Below are 23,815 nucleotides of genomic sequence, written 5' to 3' on the forward strand. Positions count from 1 at the left end.
TCTTATCTTCTTTTCTGTGTTCTATGAACAAACTGGAACTAGGATTGTCATTTCTCCAGATTCTTTCCTTTCACTCAAATTTGGGGAAAACATGAGTCTATGCTGTGAAACGTGGAGTCATCTGTTTTGCTGGCTCAGATGGTCTACAGGTATGTGAAAGGAAGAAAATAACATTACTATAAGAAAGGGGACTAGTTTGTCTACACTCTAGTGAAAGAAATACTTTGAAATGCAATCATTCCACAAAAACATATTGTAATTTCACTGCCTTCTTCCTAACCTGCAATTTTTTGGCAGTGGAAAAGAGAGTTTTATTCACAGTATAAAGGCAATGGTCTCTCAATTTTATTTTATTTGTTTCTAGATGAAGAAAAATTTTCATACTATAATAAGGTCTTAGGTTCAAGATTTGAAATTACAGTTCTGGATTATTTTTCAATATTTTCCTTCAATTTCAGTTCCAAAACCCCACAGCTGTGTTAAGGGATTTAAACCCCTTGCATCACTGAGGGTTAACTTTAAATCCTTTCCAGTGTGCACGCTGAAGGCAAATATCCATCCTGCCTATCCGTGCTGAGTAGTCTAAATGGTATGCTTTGTGTTAGGTGAAGTAAATCTGCACCACTGTGAATTAGCCATCTGAGGCTGTGATTGAAATCTGGTTTCTCCTACAGGCTGAAAGGGTTCAGATGAGAAGTTGCAATTTTGGCCTGTTTTTGGCTTTTCTCTTTTCCTACTTAGTTTAGTCCTTGCATCTGTCTTAAAACATTACATTACAGGTTGGCACTCGATATACAGTAATCAAAAAAGCACTGTACCTGATTAGCCCAATGTGTAATGCAGGAGACAGTATCTGAGATACCTGGCAGGGAGGTTGAGTAAGAACTTGTTCAAGGAACTCAAACACAGCAGGATAGGACCAGCAGTACTATCACAAACTGTCCCATGGCTTGATCTGGCGATTGCTTGCCGGTGTCTAATTCTAGGAAGACTAAGCCATGAGAACATTTTCAAGACATGGAGTTTATCCAGATATGTAAAAAGAAGTAAAGTGCCAATTTTGTACTAAAAAAACTTCACACTCATAATACTCCTAGTGAAGCAAAAGAGAATACAAGGAATGAAGATTTTAAAACATTACATATTGAAGGAAAATACATAGCCATAAATATTTTATTAGCTCTTGTCCTTTGTGTTCTGGGAAGGCAAAATTGCAGCCCTTCTAATGGAAACAAAACAAACTAAATCCCACAAACACCACAGTTAGAAAGGGGGAAAGAAAAAGAAATAATGCTTATCATAATTTCCCTTCAGAATGCAGATAATGGTTGACTACCCTAAATAAATACATAAATAAATAGGAATTGTATTCCTTTTGAAGCTTCCATGGTTGGAAGTTTCCTTATGCAGTTCCCTGTCGTTTTCTTTCTTGAAAACATTCATGCTCCTTGCTTTAGTTACTCTTTAGGGTAACATGTTCCATATGTCACATAGCCTTTGTATGAAATAGTTCAGACTAAATTCTCCTTTCATCCCCATGACCTAATTTTAAGGTCTTACTCCTGTGGAGGAATAATCTGGATCAGTTTGATCAGACCCTTCTATTTTATAAATGTCATTTAGCTCACCACAACTTTTTTCCCCTTTCCGTAACAATAAGCCCAACCAAGTCTTTCTTTGTAAGTGTTGTTATTATAAACTCCCTTAAATTCTACATCTAATTGAACAGTGCTCTCTGACTCAGTTCATTATTATACTACTTGCTTTCATTCAAGTGAATTTTTAAAGTAATGCAATACAGAAGCTTATTATCTTCTTTTTTCTTGGTTGCTATTCGCTGGAGCAGATGCCAAAGAGGATTTTTTTTTTGTTAACAGTGGCTTCCCAAGTATTTTTCTATGCTTTACATATACAACATAAATTTCTTCCTGGGCAAATACTCCCTTTGATACTTTTTTCTAGGAATAAATTGCATTTAGCATCTTCACAAGCATTATTTTTTTATGCCTTCCCATCAAGCTTCTGTGTAAGAAATACATGCACTTAAAAATTGTCCAGACTGTTCAATTCACTAGCTAATTCAAAAATTCTTACTGTGGACTCTTGATGTTCCCTGTGACTCACTTCTCTCTCTAACACTAGTTTAGACTGGGGGAAATTCCACTGCAGCTGATGCGATTAAACTTGTGCAAATCAAACACAAGTGACAAAAGAGGGACCCCCTCTCTTTTTTATTCTGTTCTCCTAATATCACATTCTTCAAATATTCAAATCTATAATCCTGACGTAGTGTCTTTTTAGTGGGTTAATCTACTTGCTACCAGTTTAGCTTGTGCTTGTTCTACAGGTGGAAAAAAGATCAAAAAAACAGTTTTAAAATGGACCACATCATAGAAAAGTTGCACCCATTCAGCTATGAAATTTTGACTGAGCTTATCTCAAAGATGTACAGTTTTATAGCAGGATCAGTCAAGGACTGCACTACTTCGTCTTGCCATTGACACAACCATATGGGCAGAAGACTCTGAATTTGTCCTGGCAAAAATGGATTTTTACTCCTTTAGTCTACTTTGCTTGTGGAAGGTAGCTATATCTATACAAAGCATCACTATGCCTCTCGTGAGCCTCTGGCTGATGGAGTCAACCTGGCAAACACTCAACTGTAGGCCCAGGCCAGACCTATACTAGAGTTTTTCCTGCATAATTCTTATGTTTTTAAAATAAAAGTCTCTGTAAAACAGGCTCTACCTGTACAGCACTAACGCAGATGTGCTGCTGCAAAGTCCTCTTGTTGTATAGCTTATGCTTGGGAAAAGGCATGGCTCTCTTGGTAGCTAAATCCCTTTTCTTGTCATGTGCTGTCATCCCATTAGAGAGCTTTGCTGCCAGAGGCAACTGCCAGAATTGTGCATCTAGACAACCCCTTCTGTTCTCCTCAACTTTACAAAACTTGTGATTTGGTATCTTCATAATATTTACTTTCATGATATTCCCATAGAGCCGAACTGTGCTCCAATTATTCCTGTTTTGCAGGTGAAAAACTGTCTGGCAAAGAAACAAGCTGACCTGCCTGAGGCCTGCAGGAGGCCTGTCATATGACAGTGAGTTGGACTGAAATGAGCCAATCTAAGCAGTAGTCAGAGCAGCTTCTGGGTTTGGACCTGCTGAGATATTGCACATTGAGCTCTTGATGGCTAAAATCAGTCTGCAGTAGTATGCTTCCTTGAGTACTACCAATAATGAGGTTTGGTTTACTGTAGCTTAGTGTCTTGTGGTTGAATTCTTTGGTCTCCTAAAAAGTCAAACTGCAACTGAAACTCCTGCTGCAGTTTGGATGTTCTTAATTTTTTATGCTGTGTGGATTGTCTGGTACCAAAGCCTATAAGTTTCTCTTTCTTGGCTGGACTTCCCTCAGTGGGAGCCCTAACATAGCACTCCCATCTTTTCTCTCTGGCCATCTGTTTCCATGACCTTCATAAAAGCCAAATACTTTAAGATTCTCTCTCAACAATGGCCGAGCTCAAATCTTATTGGGAGGGACTTATGAAGAGACACACAGACTGTATCACTACATAAGCCTCATGTATTACAGGGCTTGCCAGAAATTGGGTGAGATGGGCTATGTGCTTCTCAGACATGGAGAAACACTTTTAGTTTTTGCCCCATTATCATAGTTGTAGCCTCTGGGTCTCTGTAGCACGAAACTGTTATTTCATTGTCTCTGCCATAGCCCCAGTTCCTCCTGGTGTCTACTCCACCTGGCTTCCAGAGGGATGGATAGGAGTTGTAAAACATAGGCCCCTCTTCCCACGTTGCTAAGCAGGTGCTTTCTGACTCCAGAGAAGTTCCTGAAAACCTTAGCACAGGTGGGCAAAGGACACCAGGCTTTGAATGCAGAAAATGAAGAAAATTAGCAGGGAACAATTGAGGTTTATACGTCTACTCCAGTTCTTGAGCTGATATGTAGCCACTTAGAGCTCTGCAAAGCTGAGAGGGTGTTATTTAAGGTGTACAGAAGAAACTGGTGTTAGGATCTTAGTTACTTGTATCAGAATTTTTCTAGTAGTGAGAGAGCGGCAGTCTGACATCCCCTCAAACATGATTTCAGATGCACCACTTCTGTAGTGTTCAGGAGTAGTGCATGTCTTGCATTTGAGTGCAAATTGGCTCTCTGGCATAAATAAAGATCAAGAAGCCAAAGTTTATGCCAGAATCTCAGTTTTGGATTCAGCATGCCATGGTACAGAGAGCCTGTGCTTTGATTTAGCACTTTCATTCCAGCTTGAAGTGTGTAAGAATCAGACCCTGCACAAATTGCTTATTGGGTATTTCTGTTCTATATCATTATCTTGATTTGTTTCTATAGGACATTTGATTCAAGCCCCTTCATGAAGGGCTGATAAATCCTCTCTTCACACTCAATAGAAATGTCTACTGCAATGCTAACCTTTCTGTGTAGTCTGCAGGACCCTGTCAGCCTGTTTAAGCCCGGAAAAAAAGCTTACTTCACAGACCAGTCTTCTTTAACGTAAAAAAGAGTAGAATATGCATTTGAAATAAAAGAAAATTTCACAAAATCCCACCAAATCAAAGTGCAGTCACATACCTTGCTGATGAAGAGAATGTATGAACCTATATTGAGTAGAATTGTACATAGAGAAGGAAACAAGATTAAACACATAGAACAAATAAACAAAGCAACTAGTAACTTCCTAAAGCTAAGTCTTGGGACTGCAAAAGGTCAAACATGCTTAAATCACTGGAGCATGTTTCAGTTACAAAGATGAAATGAAATGGGGTTTCAAGTACTGTTTAAAATTGAGGAGAGGAATCCCAAAATCCCAAAAACTCTCAAAAGGAGTCTCAAAATGCTAAAAGTCATTAATTCAGCAAGAAAAAAAAAACATGATTCAATGTCAAAAAGTTTACAAGTTGACCATCTGAAAATATTTTGGATTCAACAGATCAAAACAGCTTGCTTGACTTGAACTTTAAAAGAAATAAACAAACAAAAATATGTTTAGAAACAAAAATTGTTTAAGTGTTTGAAGTGAATAGGCTTTCCTTCCACATGGTTTGAATTTAATTGATTGGACTTTTCTGATTCAAAATGTTTTCAAGAATTTGGGAAGACTGGGATGTATGGTGTGGTTGTTACAAAGTGAGAATCTCATCTGAATGCTAGATACTAGCAAGTCAATGACCTGAAGGATAATACCATTACAGTGGAATCATAAGAATGAGCGATATTTTCCAAAAGACATGAGGTAAAAATATTTAAAAGCCTTGGAAGCCCTTTTTTGTCTAACAATGCTGGCATCTGAATTTTGCCTAGATGGCCAGATCTTCTGTAGTATAGCATCACCGACTAGTGTCATTACTCTGGTTTGCACCACTCTGAGGATCTGGCCCTTAGCTGAAAATGTTCCAATGCTTTGTGAAACAATATCATTCAGTGGAAAAAAACCAACAAACCTTGATTATCAGCATGTGTCATGCAGGAGCTGTTTTATGGTTTGATGCCAGTGCACTTTTTCACCAGTTCAGAGATTGACAAATTTATTTCTTCATGAGACATTAAAAAAAAATCTTTCCTCTCCTCATTTCTATCAATCTTTGCTCTTCTCCCAACTGTCATCACTGTTTACAACTTGAGTAAGCAAAAATATATATTTACAAGTACAGCTTACTGCTGTGTTTGCTGGTATAGACTGCTTGAGGGCACATCTGTGAATTGAGCACCCGGCTACATACATAAATATACCCTCTTCTCTTGTCAGCCTTTCCTCTTCCCTGCCTTGTTTTCTTAAGCCACGTGTTAAATCTTTTCTGTCAGATTCTGAGCTTTGTGGGATGGAAACTGAAGTCTTACTTCATGCCTGTACGTGAGCTCTGTCAGATCTTGAGCACTAAGCGTGAGGTTCCTATCACTCCTGAGCAGGGAAGGCCAAACCTCCTGTCTTTATCGAACACCGCTGTGGCTTCTCTCCTGCTCTGTGTACTTACACGCTGGATTAACTGAGGTCGTGGAGCAGGAGAAACGTCATGTGCCTGTGTTGCAGCTAAGTATTTCACCTCATGGGGTTGCGTGTGAAAGCAGTCTTATGAGAAGATTTTATTTTCAGCTGCAGCCTAGTGCTATGGCCCTTCTCCTGACTGGACATGTGCCCATCAGCCAATCCCAGAGCATCTTGGTTGCCTGCCAGCACCAGATGCCAGAAGCATGTCCCCACTTCCTCTCCCCTTACATGATGAAATCTGTGGGGTCTCATTCACTGTAACTCAGAAAAGTTGCATCTTACAGAGTCTTGGGGCAGTGAGGCCAGATACTGATGAAGGCCTCCAGATGTTATTGCAATAGCAATAATAATTAAAAATCTAGCATAACTAACTGAATAATGTACAATAAATTTAAATTCTGGCTTTTCATGCAGTTTTAGAAAAAATGCTGCAAAGAAACATTTACAGTCTTATCAGAACTGGCCTTTAGGATCATGCAGACTGTATTTGTGGCTTTCCAAATGCTCATGACTTCAAGTACTGCTGAGGCCAACTGAAAGCTGACAATTCCCAGAAATTTTGCAGAATTTCTTCTCAGTGTTCAACTAGTCAGAAACGAGTGTCTGGTGGTTAAGGTCACTAACCTGTGTTCAGTTCCTAACTCCCCTGAGAATTGCCTTTATAAGTTTGGGAAAGACATTAAGGACTTGTTTACGCTGCTAAAATTAACTTCATTTTTTTACTGTAGCATTACTGATGAACATGTAGCTGCCACAATGTTATACCAGTAAAGACAAAACACATTCGTTTTAGTCTGAGATGAATTTGCTGAAGTTGACTCTTAGTAGCACTGCTGAATTTTTTTGCTTGTTTGTTTTGCCGTCATTGTAGTTTTGACCTTGGGTAGCTAGAGTGCATTTAGTGGTTCTGAAGTAAAAAACGAATGCAGCTTTCTAAAGCTACTTTTCTATCTGTGAAATAGGAATGATAATACTAATTATCTTTGTCATTGATACTGTTGAGTATACTGTAAAAACTGAGAGACTATATTTGTTGTGGGAGCTGCTGTGGGAGATGAAGACAGCTCTTGTACCCAAGGCTCCCTGGATTTATTCATGTATGGGCAAAAATATGTTTAGATATTTGTCTCAACTGCACATTTCACTCATCTGTGACACAAAAGCTAAAAATAAATCCTAGGGAAAGCTAGGTTATTGCTTACCACTATTTTCCTAGCTGCAGAATATCTGTAATAAAGGTTTACATGAATATAGCTGTAAATGATATTGCTAGACACAGACCTTGTAGACTCATGATTGATGATGTAGACAGTGATCAAGTGATCTGTGGATAGCCTGAACAGGGCTTGGGAAAGCTGTGAACCCACTCCCACCTCACCTCCAGAGGGCTACTAACAGTGGGTTTTGCTCATGGTATGGTAGATCATGTATTTGGACTTGTTTATATAAACCATGATACTGATTTTGCTAATAAAAGTTATCAAGACACTACTTTTTCATCATAGATCCTTATTCAGTTTTACATAAGGCCACATAGAATCAATTTCAGCTAATCAAAATGTGACTGTTTTGATTCTCAATAAGTGTTTACATGACCATGTGTAAGCACTAGAAACAATGTGTGTTGACTCCTTTTTGTTATCAATGGGAAAATGTTTGTGGTGATCACAATAATATCAGTGAAGTTTTCTTGTGGATCTGTATCACCTACACAAAGTGAAACCTCACAGTGATGACTTAGCCAAAATGTGAGTTCAAGAAGGAAAATAAAACTGTTCAATTCCTTTCAGTGAGTCATCCCCTGTGGAAAAAAAGAGGAAAAAACAGCATCATGGGTAGGATTTTCAAACTTGTCTAAAGGTGTTCACTCCTTCAGTTGCCAAAATTATTTTGGTGCCTTTGCAGATCTCAGAATGGATTACCAAAGAGCTCTGTAACACTCTGGGAAGTAACAATAACTTTAGAGCCCCTGTATTTGATAGCCTTTGAAAAATGGGTCAACATTTTTTAAACAGTATAGATACTCAAGGAGTATTAATAAGATGAGTGCTTTGCCTCTACGCTCTGCATCTACCATCTGGACAAGTCCTGCTACCATGTTGTCTGACAAAGATGCAGCTTTCCTGGAATGCAGAACTGATAAAAACTAGAATCCGGTATGATGTTCCCTGCACAGACAAACCATAACACTATAAGATTTACCACGTGAAGTTTGTGTAGAACTACTTTCTGCTGATAATTTTGTTCTGCAAAAAACAAATATGTTTTGTGGTTAGTGTGTAGAATCACTGCAATATGTTTCAGAAAGTCCTTTCCTCCAATTTTCACACTAAATTCACAAGAGAAAGCATAAAAGTGGCTTCTAGTTGCTAGAGTTAAAGTATGTTAGTGAAGAGAAAAGGTATCACTCTAAATAATGGACATATAGAAGTGAATTACAAGTATGAATAGTGTCAAGTGGTCGCAGTTTCACTGGTCCCAAAGGCAGACTGCCCTTGTTCTTCTTTCACACAGGATACATGACACAATCAGAGACTGTGATCCTGTGCTTTTCTTCATCTCTTATGCCTTTTTTATTGGTGATTGTTTTATAATCTGACAGCCAGAAATATGAACCATAAAAACTATACAATTTATGCAAAAAGAATTCCAATTAATGAGCATCCATGCACTTTGTTAACATGCTTTTAGCTATTTTGGGGTTTCTAAGCAGATAGCTGTATACACTGTATGCAGTACGTTTCAGGACCAATCCAGCTCCAAAAGAAGTCAGTGGGAGTCTGTCTGTCTCCTTTTGGTGACATGGAATTGGACTGATAAAGTTGCGAAAACACTGGGGAAACCTTTGGGAATACTTACTTAAAATTACTTAATGAGTCAGGATGAAAATACATGATCCCTTTGGTATTCCCTAATCCTTTGTATTTTCAGTAATACAGTATGTCAAGATACTGGAGACCAGAGTTTATCCTCTAAATCCACTATATCCACAGCTACACCAAACAGTGGGGGCTGTCATCTCTTTACATTGTTCATCTGAGTACTATGTCGAAGAGATGTTAGTTCTGGGAGTTGAAGAGTGAAGTCACTCATGGCTCCTCCAACCTTTTGGTCCCTGATACTCCCAGACATGACTACATCCAAGATGGCAAGAACCACTAGTTTGTGAATAAGTTAACTATCCACTGTGAATGGTCTTCTGCATACCACATTCATCCAAATCCTTAGGCTCAACTCTAACTTCTGGTACATTCAAATACACTCACACTACCTCACATCATTCCTACTTTGAAAGCCTGGGAAGCCTGGGAATGCATCTGAATCTAAAACCTTGACGGTCTATAGATATATGAACACACTCTTGATGTCTTTGCCTTTCGTCTTTAAAGCACCACTTTTTTTCTCCAAAGTTAACATACTCAGACTGTAACTTTTTTTTCCAGTATTCTCCCAATAAATGGCAACTTTATGACTGTCTGTCACTACTGTTGGAGCTTGACCGTCTGCTGCAATGTCTGACTGGTGGCTGACCCACTTCGCACCCTTAAATCATGCAGCAGGGACTTCTGAAATAACAAATCAGAGTCTCATTTGTTTGACAGCCATTAGTTGTGACTAAACCATCACAACAGTGCAAGAGACAGTGTGGCACAGCAAGAAAAATGCTGCTTTATATTTGAACCATCTGGAAACCAAGGACTTCAACAGACACGAATGAAAGTTTTCTTTAAAAAGAAGCACACAAGTCACTCCAAACAGTTATCTTTCAAAACAGTGCCCTGAGTAAGAAAAGACAGCCACTATGCCTTGCAAAGCTCAAAGAAAATAAGAAGAGCTAAGGAAAATGAAGTTAATTGAAGATGAGTATTGAAGAAACCCACTAAAAGCAAAACAAAAAAGATGAAATTCTGCCATAAATAGATCATGCTAATTACCTATGTATAATATTTTAGACTTAACAATAAAAGACATTCATTCAAATGCAAGCAGTCATAACAACTAGTAACATTTTCATTAAAAACAGACTAAGCCCGTTATGCTGCAAAAGTGTAATTAAATGAATTTCAGCAACTCTATACCTCTTCATTTTTTTGGACTGGGGCTATTTAATAAGCCAACATCATTGCAACTGTTTCGTGTTTTTAAAAACACAAAGCCAGACTACAAAAGGAGAAATTTTTTTCTTAGAAACAATTCTTCAGTATTAATTTTTACTTGCAAATTCAGTTTTCCAGGATTTACTCTGTGTGTAGAAGGGTGGGCTGTTTTTGCTGTTGTTGTTAAACAGTATGTGGCAGAAGAGACTATTCTCTTAACAGAGAGAGTCTGAGAATTTCCAAATTTCACATGCAGCTTCATCTTTATGCTATACTCAGAAAGAACTGAGATGAAACAGATTTAGTTGCCTTAACTCCTGCACTTTCAAAGGGAGTTTCAATGTTCCTTGTGTTTTCTAAAGATTTGTATTATCAACAATTATCAATCTTCTGTTTTATTTTTAACTAGAAGTGATTGTGAGAGAGTGGATCAAATATCCCAGTGATCCTGTTCTCACATACCAGCTCTGGGATTGAACAGAGTTTGCACCTTCTAAAGTGATTACATCTTGCAGCCAAAGGCTGCATTGTCTGGGACGACCACAACCCAAGGGACTGTAGAAGTTTCTCTCAACGTTGGCAAATCTTCAGATTTCTCATCCTTTTTTTTTTTTATATTGCCTTAATTTGACTCCAGTTGGCACACCAAGAGATTACAGACATCAAGTTTCTCCTCACAAATCATAATAGCCATAAGGCCTGTATTTAATGAAGTGACTCCCACCTCAGCAGAATGAGACTGCTTTTACTATATTATTATGATAATCCACAACTAAGTCGGCATTTGCCAGCCATAACCACAGATGTCTTCTTTGAAGTGTGGGAGAAACAGCACTAATGTCAAATACCACAGTGTGGGAACACTTGGCATATACCACCAGCATAAGAAAATCGAGCATTTGGCTGTGCTCCTGGAAGATACTGTGATTAAAGTGACATAAATATATAATTAGGAGAATCTGTACGTCAACAAAAGCTGCACCCACTTTATTGTAAAAGTGATGGGGAAATGACAGCATTTTTCATTGTTCTTCACCTCTTCTGCCATGGAGGTATCTGAGACAAACACATATCTGACTTTGATTTTAAGGCGGCTTCTGAGAGGCCCTCCTTTAGCTTTGATCTCTACATGTACAATAAGCAGAGCCTCTACAGCAATGCCTTTCAGCAATGAACCACCTTTAAATCACAGTCCAGTAGTAGTGTTCATGTTTGGCTAGTGTATGTCTTGCTCAGTTCCAGTACAGTAAGTTCAATAGGCTTGGAGCTGAACTGCAGTACAGCCATTAATCAAAAACTCTATAAAATTGAGTTCCAGGAATTTATAAATACATAATACAAATATGAGCTGTGGGATTTTTTTCTGTAAACACTCCATCTCAGCAATGCTTCATGTCTCCCCAAGCACCATAACTTCACCAGCTAGCGTAGCTTGTTCTACCTCTTGATTTCTATCTGCTTCAACAATGTTGTCTTGCTTTGAATGCTTGCTTTTCATTTCACAGTCATTGTGAAGGGGAGAGAGGAAGAAAACTGTCACCACCACAAAAGCCTACCTAGTTTTTCCCATGGGACAAGCAGAGCATGACCCCATAGGTCTGTGATCAACTGCTTGTGTTATTTCTGGAATAAGGTGGACAGGACTGGATCCCTCCTACCCACATGTCAGCAGCCTGTCCATGAAACACCAGAAGTTCAGTATAACTCCAAAGTCCACCAAAGTCCTTAGGAATCTCTCCATTAACTTCATTTGGATTGGTCTATGGGGTCCTAATGTTTTCACTTTAAGAGTGGGCAGAAAAAATTGATTACTTTTTCTTTGCTTTGGTTTCTCTGAAGGAATGTTCTCTCTGTTTATGCTTTCCTTTTATATGAAAATTCCCTTTCCTCTTCTTCACTGCTATTCTGCATTAAAACCCCGACTTTTAGCTGTCATACAGGGAAGTCTGACACTAGAAAGTGTTTCTGTTGGTTCCATCTCCTACTGAGACCACTTGACCCGACCTTCTGAAATGCTGCTAAGTGATTATTTTGGAGAGGGCTGAAAATGGAGATTACTTTCTTTGCCTTCCTGGAGTGACCTGCAAAGGACTTTTCCAGTGAATTAATTTGCATTCATGTACTCTGCAATGCTTCGTTTTGTCTTGTCTTGGGCCAGACTGCAGTGATGGCATAAGCACATGTTGGTCTCTGACTCAAAAAGCCGTGTAAAGTGGAGAGACTTGAGTTTTCTTGTAGGTATTTGGGGTTTTTATTTTTTGCTTTTAGTTTGGCATGAAAGCACATCTCAGCAATTCATAAAGCACTGAAGATATTCATTGTAGCCTAAGTAAATTGAAGTAATGTTTAATTTTTCATTTTTAAGTGGTGATGCAGAACATATTACTGCATATGCAGTTTACAAGGCTCCCACCACTAGCATTTGGACTCCGTTTTAAACTTATAAATCATATGCTAAGTATAGTGCTTGTTTGCATCTGTTAAATATTTCCGTCGCGTTTGTTCTTATCAACATCCAGTAATGATATATACATATGTCATGCAAGACAGTAAATATGCTGAAGTTCCAAGGAAAAGTTCAGTGCCATATCTCTGCTGATTAATGTGTAAATGCTTGAAACTAGTATAAAAGCTAGAACAGTGATAACCTTTAGCATAGCCCGGAGGAATGAACACAGCAGATAAAGGCGCTCCTATGGAAAGCGCCACAGCAAAACTTATATGCCACCCATCATCCATTTCAAGGACTCAAGACAATTGTGTTCCCTTGTCCTGTTCATTCCCAGGTGTATTTCACTCAGTCTGGGAGGCAGGAAATTGCATTTTCATCTTTATTCTACCTCCAGCTGTAAGCTAAATGCATATTTGAAGATTGCAGCAACAAATCCATTAAGGACAGGAATCTCCTGCCACTGTGCTCCTCAGTCATTTTAACTCTGTGCCTCTAGACAGATGAACAGATATTTATTTACAGGGAAGAATCTATGAGCAAGAGAATGGTGATCTCTTCATGTCCATTTATGAGTCCGTGTGATTTTTTTGACTAGATCTTTTTCCTTTTGAGAACTCTAGGGCTGCTGCAAGAGAAGTGTGTCTCATGTATGAGAATGTGTTTGCAAATTTGTGGTTAATAGATGACACAACTTGCACAGAGATGCTGTGATATGTTATTTCAAGTTATGCATAAATGTCTATTTCTGAATTCATTGTCTTTGTAAACTCACTGGGAAGCAAAAGATAACGGATCCTAAAAAAAAACTAACAATGAGTTTAAGCTTGCTGTGTTTCCTAAACTACAGGAAATGACAACAGCATCTTAAGCTGCATTAGGCTACAAGATATGCACTAAACTACCATGTTAATGATATATATGTGCCTGTGTACATCTGTTTATCGAGACGAGGCTACTCAGACTATAAGGGAATGCCCTTGTGTTGCCCTTGCAGTTCTCAGCCTTAGGGTAAAGGTAAGTAGGAGGCAGAGAAGGGTATGTCGATGGTGTATAGCAGTAAGGGGACACTGTACTTCAGTGTGCTCTGGCAAGGTTGGGGGGAAATAGTTCAGCATTTACATATTTATGCATCATTGTGTAAGAAAAGCTCAAGATATTGTACTGATTCTGTACCCATGCTGTGTATGGGCAGAAATCCAGGTTTTCCAGACTGACAGAGAATAGATTTAGCCCTGAATCTGTCTGTCTTACTAAAATAGATATTGACATCTGGTAAACAAAATATATAACTATGGTTTGAGAGCTTCCATGAATACTTGTGTGCAACCGTGTATAATTACAATTAACAAAAATGTCCTCTGTTTACATAACACCTCAGGAGATCTGCCGAATTCTCTGCAGCCTCTATAGATACAGCACCATGAAATGCGAATGCTTGCGTGTTACTAAACAGCTACTAACAAACACACTGTGGAAGGATGGGTGTGGAGGGAGATATAGGCCAAGAAAATCATGGCCTGGGTTTATAAGGAAGAGCGTAGAATCTTTTATATCTGCATGAGATATGGTTATGTGATCATAAGAACAGCAAAAGTCAAGTAAGAATCCCAAACATACTTCAAAATTAATAGCAAACTGAAGTCATCTTGCAGGAAAGGTAAAACTGGGATGAGCATTATCCACTTTTTAACAATAGTCATGGGTAACAATTCTAACTGTAAGTATCCCATCCTTGCAGAATACTAGCTAGCCCTCTCATAGAAGTCTAGCACATAGCAGGTGTTGAAAATGGAAATGCAATTTCCCAGCTAGGCAGACATCCAATATTTATGAGCCAAGTCTGTGGAAATAACAAACTGCTGATAGGGACAGAATAATTTAGCAGAAAATTGAGTAAGTTTTCCACTTAAAGAAAAACTGTCATTCACCTTGTGTCTGATCATACTCCTACTAGCATCTGAATGTATTGTCTGGTGCTGAAGCAATCATACAAGACACTAACACAAAGACATGAGCATCCTCACAACCAGAGTTGGTCACAGTTATTTAGTTATCTGGCAGAGCCAAGTGATGCACAGAAGAGAAAAAGACATAAAAATCCCACAGATACCTGAGAGGGAAAACAGTCTACTGACTTGCAGCAGCACCTCTAATACTTGCTAGGCAGTTTTGGGTCTGGATTAAATGTAGTCTAGAGCTGAATTTATATTCTGTTTTGACAATGTTGCAGTCTTGTCAGATATGTTTTGAAGTTTCTGCCATGTTGGGTGGAAATCTTTCATGAGCAACAGATGCTGCTCTGAGATTTCTGGAGCATGGGAATATGACCCTAGCACTTTCAGACCAAAATCAGAACCAGAACTGCAGAACTAGAATGGGTCTAGAGAACCAAGTCTTGAACATGCCTCCTGCCCAGCCATAATCTGAAGACACTTGGATTTGCTCTGCAGCTATAACGGGGAAAATTGATAGTTGCCAGACAGAGGGATCTGTGCCTGGCAGCACACCTAACTCAAAAGTCAACTCCCAAATTTTCTTGAGAATTTCCTGTCTCCTTCTGATAAGGGTCCTGTCTCATTTTGGCAGACTACCTACATCAAACTGCCAAACTATGCACAACAAGCCACATTTCATGGGTATTTGCACAAATTTGGATACTGCTGGTGCCACCACACATGGCCCAGATATCACTGGATCAATGCAGAACATTAAAGTGTGGAGAACTAAATTAATATCTCTGAAAAAGGAATATAGTCAATGAATTTCCCTTCTTCCTTCTGTCTGAAACTCACTCTGTTAGAAGACTAGTAAGAAGGCTGGGCTCAGGCTAAGCTCTTGGAATAATAGACCATAAGTGCGATCAATGTGGTGGAATGGACTTCAACGGAAGTGCCCATCACTGGCTCTCTGTAAGGAGTGAGCTTCAGCCTTTCAAAACTGGTTTTAAGTGGATTATGTCACCCCTGCCCCTACCCCAGTGTATTTGTTATTCAGGCACGCATGCCAAATAACCTCCACTAAGTGACTGCTTTTTTTGAGCTGGAACTCATTCCTGGACAGTTTGTTGTAAGCACTTGGTCACAGCAAGACACTTTGGAGCCTGTTTTGGCAACCCTTCACCCTCCCTTCCTTCTTCTTTGGGCTCCTTCCAGCTGCTGCCAGCAGACTCCTGTGTATCCAGAGATCTGCAGGCCCTGCTTTTGGAGAAGGACAACAGCCCTAGCATGCGTCCCTTTTGGTGCCTCTCTGAAGTGACGTCCCTGATCACCCTATCCCTTTTGTTGGCTGTATACACACTGCTTAAATATCAGGCTGTGCTGCTAGATGCATCACTCACGTATGGAATGGGTGTGTTCATCCTCTCCAACAGACACTCCGCTTTCAAGAAGTCCCCCTGAACTCATTTTTACAAATTTGCAATAACTACTCTGGGCTCAAAGTCCAAACTTCCTTTAAAAATGAATGAACTTGAAGGAATGATTATGGAAAGCAAAACAAAAAGCAGTACTGAACACTGACAAAACAATTTTGATAGGCAATTTTTTTTCTGTTCAAGAAAAAATGTTTCTCTTCTCTCGGACTGTACTTGTTAATTTTTTTTTTTTATTTTTTTTTTACATAGAGACATCACCTATAACCTGAAACTACACAGTTCAATACAAATGACATTTTTATATCTAAAAAGCAAGAAGGGTCATATCAATGAGCCCACAAAAATTATATTCGTGGAGCCTTAGAGAGTGAGGCCAAAGAGAGCTTTGCAACTGATACATGAATGATGAAGTCTGTTCCAACTGAAATCACTCAAAAATTTTCTGTTCATCTAGGTGCATCAGATGATGGCTGAGTATATAACAAATATATATAACAGTATATAACAAATTAATGAAAAGTATAAAGAAAAGAAATTAACCTAACCCAAAGAATAAAAGAAACAAGAATGAATGAATGAATGAATGAATGAATGAATGACAGCAGGCTGTGCTAGGTTTTAACAATGTGTTACTAATAAGAGTCAATGGAAGAGTATTAAAACATGCAGTACCTAGGTTCTAGCAATGCATTGCTAATAACAACTCATGAAATCTTCCTTAAAGCGTTCATTCAAACTGGTTCGGATGTGAATGCATTTGTGTGGATATGACATTGGCAGACCACTGCCTGACAAATTCCTACCCCAAGATATTTGTAATGCAAGAGTTCAACATGAAAATACGTACCCCAGTGAGTTGAAACTTAGGGATTTAAAAACATATGAACAAGCTGATCCAATTCTTTTTAAAGAATCCAGGGCTGCTTCTGTGGCAAACACTAACTGTCTATCAACTGGTATCTTCAGCCCATGACTTCAAGACTCTCACCCAGTTATATGGGATACTTAGATGGCGTTTGTTTGACAGATGAAGTCTATGAAAAGATCTCACGCTATAATATGATACAATGTGCTGTCTCCTTCTTTGGGATGAATACAATTGGGAAAATATGCATGCCCATGCTCAGTGAGAAGGGTTGCATTTTTCAGATGCACGCCCTTTTACAATCATAGGATAAAAGGAATTTACTAACTTAAAGCTGTGTGCCTGTGCAAGTTCCTGCTCGAACTCTTATGGACTGGTGATCCCTCTGAAACAGCTGTAGTGATCAGGTAGTCAGACAAGTACATTTCTTTTCCAGTACCAGGACCCAGAGCAATACCCAGCACTGCTATAAATATTTGAATTCACTGGGTTTACAGAGGCACTAAATGAGACAACTGTATGAACTGGGCTATTAGCACTGAAGCTCTTGGTCTAGGCTGTGATCAAGTGCTTCCAGTACTGTGACGTACAATTTAAAAAAATGAAATAGGAGAACAGATTGACCCTGTTTGTGTACGAGAGGGTAAAGCCATCTTTGAATTATTTTGGGACAAATAAACATCAGAAAACAAAAAAGAATGAAGAGACTGCCGCTTCTCCAGAATTTCCCAGCTCAGAGACAGTCTGGACTGACCCCCAGTTGCTCCTAAATAATTGTAAAAAATTATGTTTGATTACAGAATAAACATAAAAATATTTAGTGAAACAGAAATAGTCTTTAGCAATATAGGTATTGTTTTACCCTGCAACTCTCCCTATGCACTATGCTTTTTTAGCCTGTTTTACTAAGGAAAATATTGCCTGCTAATCCCCTCCTGGTAATTTCTAAATTTGCAAGTTTATTTTTACCACATCTATAGAGGTACAAAATTCTCAAAAATATTAAGTTCCTACAAGTTTCGTAATTGGTGGAAGAAGACACTCAGGTTAGTGAGTGTCTCACTCATAAAGAGCAAAGTGTTGCAAGTTCAGTAGCTTTTAGGCTGTGCATTAGCATAGGCAGCGGTCTCAAGTAGCTAAAGTGCATGCTCACTCCTGCCAAGCTAGTAGTTAGAGAACATGGAAAAAGAGATAAAACACTGTGTAGGTGCTTACAGGACAGGGAGGTGAGAGCAGGAGAGTAGGAGGAAGCTGAAGTATTGCAGAATGAAAGGGAGTGAAACTCAGGGAAGGAGTACAGGCACAGGACATAAGTTCATAAGAAACCAGGCTTCATTCATGTAGCTGCCAACAAACAACTTGTTTTGGTTTAATCTTTGTTACTTGGAAAATAATTTATCTTAAACTCAAAAACAGACACTCATATACCAGAAGCAGATTATGCACATATGGACATGCTGGTAAATTCATAGCTTGCTTTAAATTTACACTTTAGGCTTTACAATAAAGCATGGTGGGTTTTTTTTTGGGGGGGGTTGGTTGTGGGTTTTTTTTGCATGAACAAGAACTTTGACTCTATGGGAATTAGATATTGCCAAGAACAAGTCTGAAGAAAAGTTGACACAATTTTGATTGTGGATAAATTATTCTAATTCTGTAGTGAAGACATAACCATTATACTAAATTTCTATGAATGATGACATCTAGGAGGGAAGATAGCAAGGGTCAGAGTTACTTAAAGCCTTTCATGAAACAAGAAGGCAAGTAAACAAAAACACTTAAATCATCATCTGATGAAGTCTTACATGTCTTCTGTTTTGAAAGCTGTTGAATAACATCAAGGTCATGTATTCAGAATACAGATTTAAATATAATTTAATTCAGGACAGCTGGAAGTATCAAGCCTGTGCTCCTGAGAGGTGTCTTTCCCTATAATTGGTGAGAATCATTTTGCAAAGGGCGTTTCTTTGTTTTTATCAGTGAGACATAGTCTAAATTTTGCAGCTTTCTTTCCTAACCGCAAATTCCTCTTCTCTAATATATGTTGCAGTGGGACACTGAGTTTGAAACCTTCTACATGATGAGGCATCTGCATACATAAAATCTTTCACCTACTTGCAGTCTTAGATGAAATATGAAATTAGGGGCATAAATGAAATGTGGAAATGGCTGAGAAGGAAACAAAGATGGGAGTACCAGGAGGAGCCATGTCTGCTAAAAAACATTATTGCAATCAGCCTTATAAATGCAGGAGGTACTCTCTTTAAAATTTCATTCTGCCAATAAATAAAGGAAGTTATAAATGAGTTAAAGAAAGAATCATAATTGGGAACACCCAATCAGTTGGAGAGGAATTATGAAAGTGGCATTTTTTTAATATTCATTCTTAGAACTGTGCTTTTAGGATATCTGATACAAATTGTGATGTTGCACCAGTGTGCTGTTAATATGAACCATTAATCTTATGACAATGTTCACAGCCTTTCCCTCAAAAAAAAAAAAAAAAGAAAAAAAAAAGAAAAAGGAAGAATTAAAATAACCTTACTGTTAACTGTTTCGATTTTAACTGAAAGCAACATTTAAGGGTCAAAATTGGCAGACATTTGCTTTGGCTTTGTGCTTGCACTTTATACTGAAATGGCATCAGTGATTCCAGAGGCAGTTCAATCTCTCAGAAAGAAGCTGATTTTCTTGAAAAGCACAAAAAAGCCCTAACATAGGGGAGAGGGAAAGTGATTCTAGCAGTGCCAACAATGAGGTAAACACTAATTTAGATCAGTCATTGCTGTTTTCACCACCAGATTGTCTCCACGTGTTCTAAATATGTTGAGATAACACAGTGGTAATATGGTTGATGCCAGCACTCTTCAATGCAAGAGCAACAAGAGGGGGGAATTTTCCATCCCCTCTATTTTCTGCCCTGCATCACCAAAGAAAATAGCACAGGTGACATTCATAGGAGATAAGATTATGATTCTGATGTTGAGAAGCTCATTGACTTTCCTCCACAACTAGAACCAGATATAGCAGAGAATCTGTTTGCAGTCATAAAACCACACTGCATGGCAATGATGCAGTGTGGTTTTGCCTGTTTCTCTCAAATCAAATTGTAGATTAATACAGACTGAAAACTGTGCACTAAGGGTTAAGGCTTGGTAGCCAGGTGTGTTCAGCAATACTAGAAATAGAACTGGCTGAAAATTTCTCATTGTGCTCATGTAAAACATTCTGTCTGTACAATTTATGTTCTCCATCAGATATTTATGATTTGGCAATATTTTTCTAATTTTCACCATTAAACCTTAAATGCTAACAGTAAACCTTTCACTCCATGTGATTTGCATCAAATGTGATATTTCCTTTATATTTTCTTAACAAACTCAACACATATTGTTTCCCTAAACTCAATAGCAAATCACACAGCAATTCTCTGTGTACAACTTTATATTGTAGCAATTTTATTCACAGACATGGGTCTTCCTCTGGGCTGAGCCCCCTGAGGGATAACATCTCCAACAGCTGGCTTCGTAAAGTCTCTCAGATCAAACTGTTGAGGTGAATCATGACTGTAGGCTTATATGGTGCACTAGTGGAGATGTAGTTTGGAAGCCTGGTGCAGCCAGTCTTTTTCTGTGCCTCTAAACAGTTTCAAAAATATTGATTTTAACCATTAAAAGCTAGTTTAAATTTCTGCCTTTCTGAGAGAAGGATGAGAAGATGCCTTTTCCTTTAATTCCTTTTTCCGTCTGAGTTCTGTCTGATCACCATCAAGTCACAGTGCTTTGTAGCAGGAGAAAAATGAGAAAAAGAAGAGTGTATGTAGAGTATCAAGAGCACAAAGAAGATGATGACTGAGAAAATAGAGATGCCAAAGGTCCTCAAAAAGCCTAATCTTTCCTGAAGTCAAGAAGAAGAGATTCAAACAAGAATTTGTCTTCTCACAAAGGTAAGGAATGCTATTGAAAAAGAACATGAGCAACAATAATTATGTCTTTTATGTCTTGGGGGCTTGGTCAGAGGTCCTAGATTTGCTTCATACCATGGCATTAAGGGAGGAAGAGCAAGACAGTTACCAGACTGTGGTAAAGAAATTTTGAAAGGTATCAGCATCATATAAAGAAAAAAAAATGGGGACAAAACTTTTTTACAAACATATTTGAGACTTTTTCAATCAAACAAGCAATTTCAGGGGAGCTTGTGGACCCTATCTGCTCAGATGGTGATGGGGCACAGAGGCATCAACCTGAGAAAAAAAAATATTACAAACTCCTGAGGTATATGGGGGGGGGGGGGGGGGCGGGGAAAGACTATGAAAAATTGCCAGGCTGCACAGCAGAAACAAAACAAATTGCATTTTTTGGAGGGAAAGCAAGAGAAGGCCACAGCTGACTGAGTTACCAAACCACAAACCCATAGGAACATGCAGGCACAGGAGAAAATTGAGGACTACAAGCAAAAATTGACAAAAGACAAATAGAGCCAACTTGTAAAAGAAGCATAAAGGATTGCATTATGCATGGAAAAAAGTACTGGCTTATCCAGCTCCACTTTTGGAAAAAATTGTTTTGCAACTAAGAAGCAAAATTGTTCTGCAAAAGATGGCAAATCAGGGCTGAGAATATTTACCAAGAAACTTAGTGTGCATGCATTCTGCATGGTTGAAGAAAAGAAGAAGTATTGGTTGGAACTGTTGAATAGCTTTCTATATATATTAGCTGGAACATTACCTTGAATCCAAATTAAAACTTTCTGACTTGTACATTTTGCTTTTGTGCAGAAGTATAAGTGAAACTTGAAATGATGGAAAAGCATCAAGGAATGTTACGGTGTTACGTGATGGTGTTTTACTCCAAGGTTGTCCCTAAATTTAAGTTAAGAGATACTGTACGTACAAGTGGAAGATGTGAGACAGAGATACAATATGTTTACCTCAAAGGAGTGTAGGAAGATCAAAACACAAACAAAAAAGCTTTAAAAGATGAAATTCACACCACCAATAATGGTGATTTCGCAGAACTTAGATCTATGGTCCAAGGTTGGCACAGGTTGTTTGTGTATTCTGGGGCAAAATATATTTTTGGGGGTCTGTATTACCAGTCTCGTTTAGTGTGGAGAAGGTGTATTATTTGATCAAATGTCCTTCAGTGGAAAGTTTAAAGCAAGAATACGCACTTATGTAATCATAAGATTAAAACTAAAGGCATTGTGAATTCTCATAATTCTAATGTAAAAAACAAATAGAAAATCTACTCAGATAGGGAACAGGACATCTTCAGTCTTGTTCTATGTACCGTCAGTGCACATATATACATATATATTATATATGTATATTATTATATATTATATTATATATGTATTACATATACACATGTAATTTCCAATATCTAAAGCAGAAAAGTCAGTGGATCAGACACCGTTAGGAGACTGAAGAGAGCTATGATGGATTTTAGGCTTCTGATTTCCCACTCAAGGAAGATATACAGGTGCTATATTTCTGTTTCAAATTGTTATAAGAACAAGGTCCAAATTACCCATAAATAAATTTTAATTAGCATAATGTTAAAAGATTATGACAGAGCTAATGGACTTTAACTGGAATCCAGACTGCAGTGTTAAATGTAGTGTAGGAAAAACCATGGCACAGAATTTCCTGTGATATAAGAGAGAAAATTTCAAATTAATATCTTTTGTGTTTCCGTCTATAACTGTAGTTTTCAAGACAGTTGAACAATTAGATGACAGAAAGATACTGAAAAAAATGGCTTTCCAAAACCATTTATCTTTAGTGTAATTTAGCCCTTGTTGAGACTAGGTTTTGATGTTGATAACTGGCAAAGATGGGCTGGTGCTGAACAAACTTGACACCTGGCCCTTTTCATACTAATCTTTCCATCTTTCCAGATGGCAGAGTTTACTTCTGTTCCCATCTGTTCCTTTTCAGTAAGAAAAAGGAAGGAAAAAATGAAATCGTTAAAACATTTCATGGCTTTTAGAAGGATCTTTGAGATTCTTTTCAAGTCTGTTATTCTGGACCACGTTCCTGTGGAAGGCTGCTGATGGCACCTACGATTATTTGCCTTAGATCAAAGATAAAATGCCGGGTTTCATTTTTCAGGTTTGCCTGAGATAATTCATCTGGATGAAATCCACAGATGGAAAAATTGAAAGAGCCGGAGTCATCACATCAGCACATACTTGCAAAAAGAGTAAACAAAACAAGCAACCAAGCAAACAAACAATAATGTTATCAGACTTGTGATTAGATAACATTTGATGCCATCTAGCAGTAAACAGGTCAGAGCAGAATTTCAGATGGAATTTTGCTAGTTCAGATTTGGAAAACTGTTTCTACATTAAGAAAACTTTTTATGCAGAAACAACCACTCTCATTTCCCTGGTTATTTTCAATAGTTTCTCTGTTGAGTTCTCAGGTCTTGACTTTGGTCTAAATTTTCACTGTCTCAAACTTATTCCCTGGGGGTCCATTAGGCTCCTTCCATGTAAGTGGGGTCAGAATTAGGTTTCTGTTAAGCTAGTTATCTCCAGAGCTAGCAACTGACTATTCAAGAAAATTCAGCAGGAGGATGATAGAAGCTGATGGACAGGAAAATACAGAAGAAAACAAAGTGAAATCCATCAATGGAAATCTGCCAGGTAACCAGGAAGTAATTTTGGATGCTACTTTGTAGTCTGTAAGTTTCCATGTGTTGCTAAAAAATATCAGTTAATCTGGAGAAAATTCAGAAAGCAATTAGAATAAACAAGTCTCTAGGGATATTTATGAATAAAAATTAAAATAATCGAATTTATGGACCTGGCTGAAGGAAGGCTGTGGTACCCATGTGTGCACACATTTGAATATCTTAAATAGCAAGAAGCTGTCCGTACCTTTCTCTTGCCAATGGTTTGGCAGAGTTCCCTGAGAGGACCAAGAAGATTTCTGACTCCAGTCACCCTAAAAGAGCGTATTGTCTGGAGGGAACTGGAAAAAAGCTGTAGCTTAGTTCA

The 23,815-nt window shown here is 38.3% G+C and overlaps 1 protein-coding gene across 2 annotated transcripts in view; it reads right to left on the reverse strand.

Annotated features, from left to right (window-relative positions):
- Positions 1–23,815, reverse strand: part of NTF3 (neurotrophin 3) — a 55,067-nt gene that overhangs the window by 18,966 nt on the left and 12,286 nt on the right. Inside the window, exon 1 of one of the 2 annotated variants that reach the window (XM_087764681.1) lies at positions 819–918. The exons of the other annotated variant lie outside the window; for it this stretch is intronic. The gene's annotated coding sequence lies outside the window, so the exon portion shown is untranslated. Of the gene's footprint in view, positions 1–818; positions 919–23,815 lie in introns of those variants that run through there. 2 annotated transcript variants of the gene reach the window in all.

This window comes from Nipponia nippon, unplaced genomic scaffold, assembly GCF_047370975.1.
Source record: "Nipponia nippon isolate SJK-2023a ecotype South Korea unplaced genomic scaffold, ASM4737097v1 scaffold_3, whole genome shotgun sequence".
NCBI classification, from domain to species: Eukaryota; Metazoa; Chordata; class Aves; order Pelecaniformes; family Threskiornithidae; genus Nipponia; species Nipponia nippon.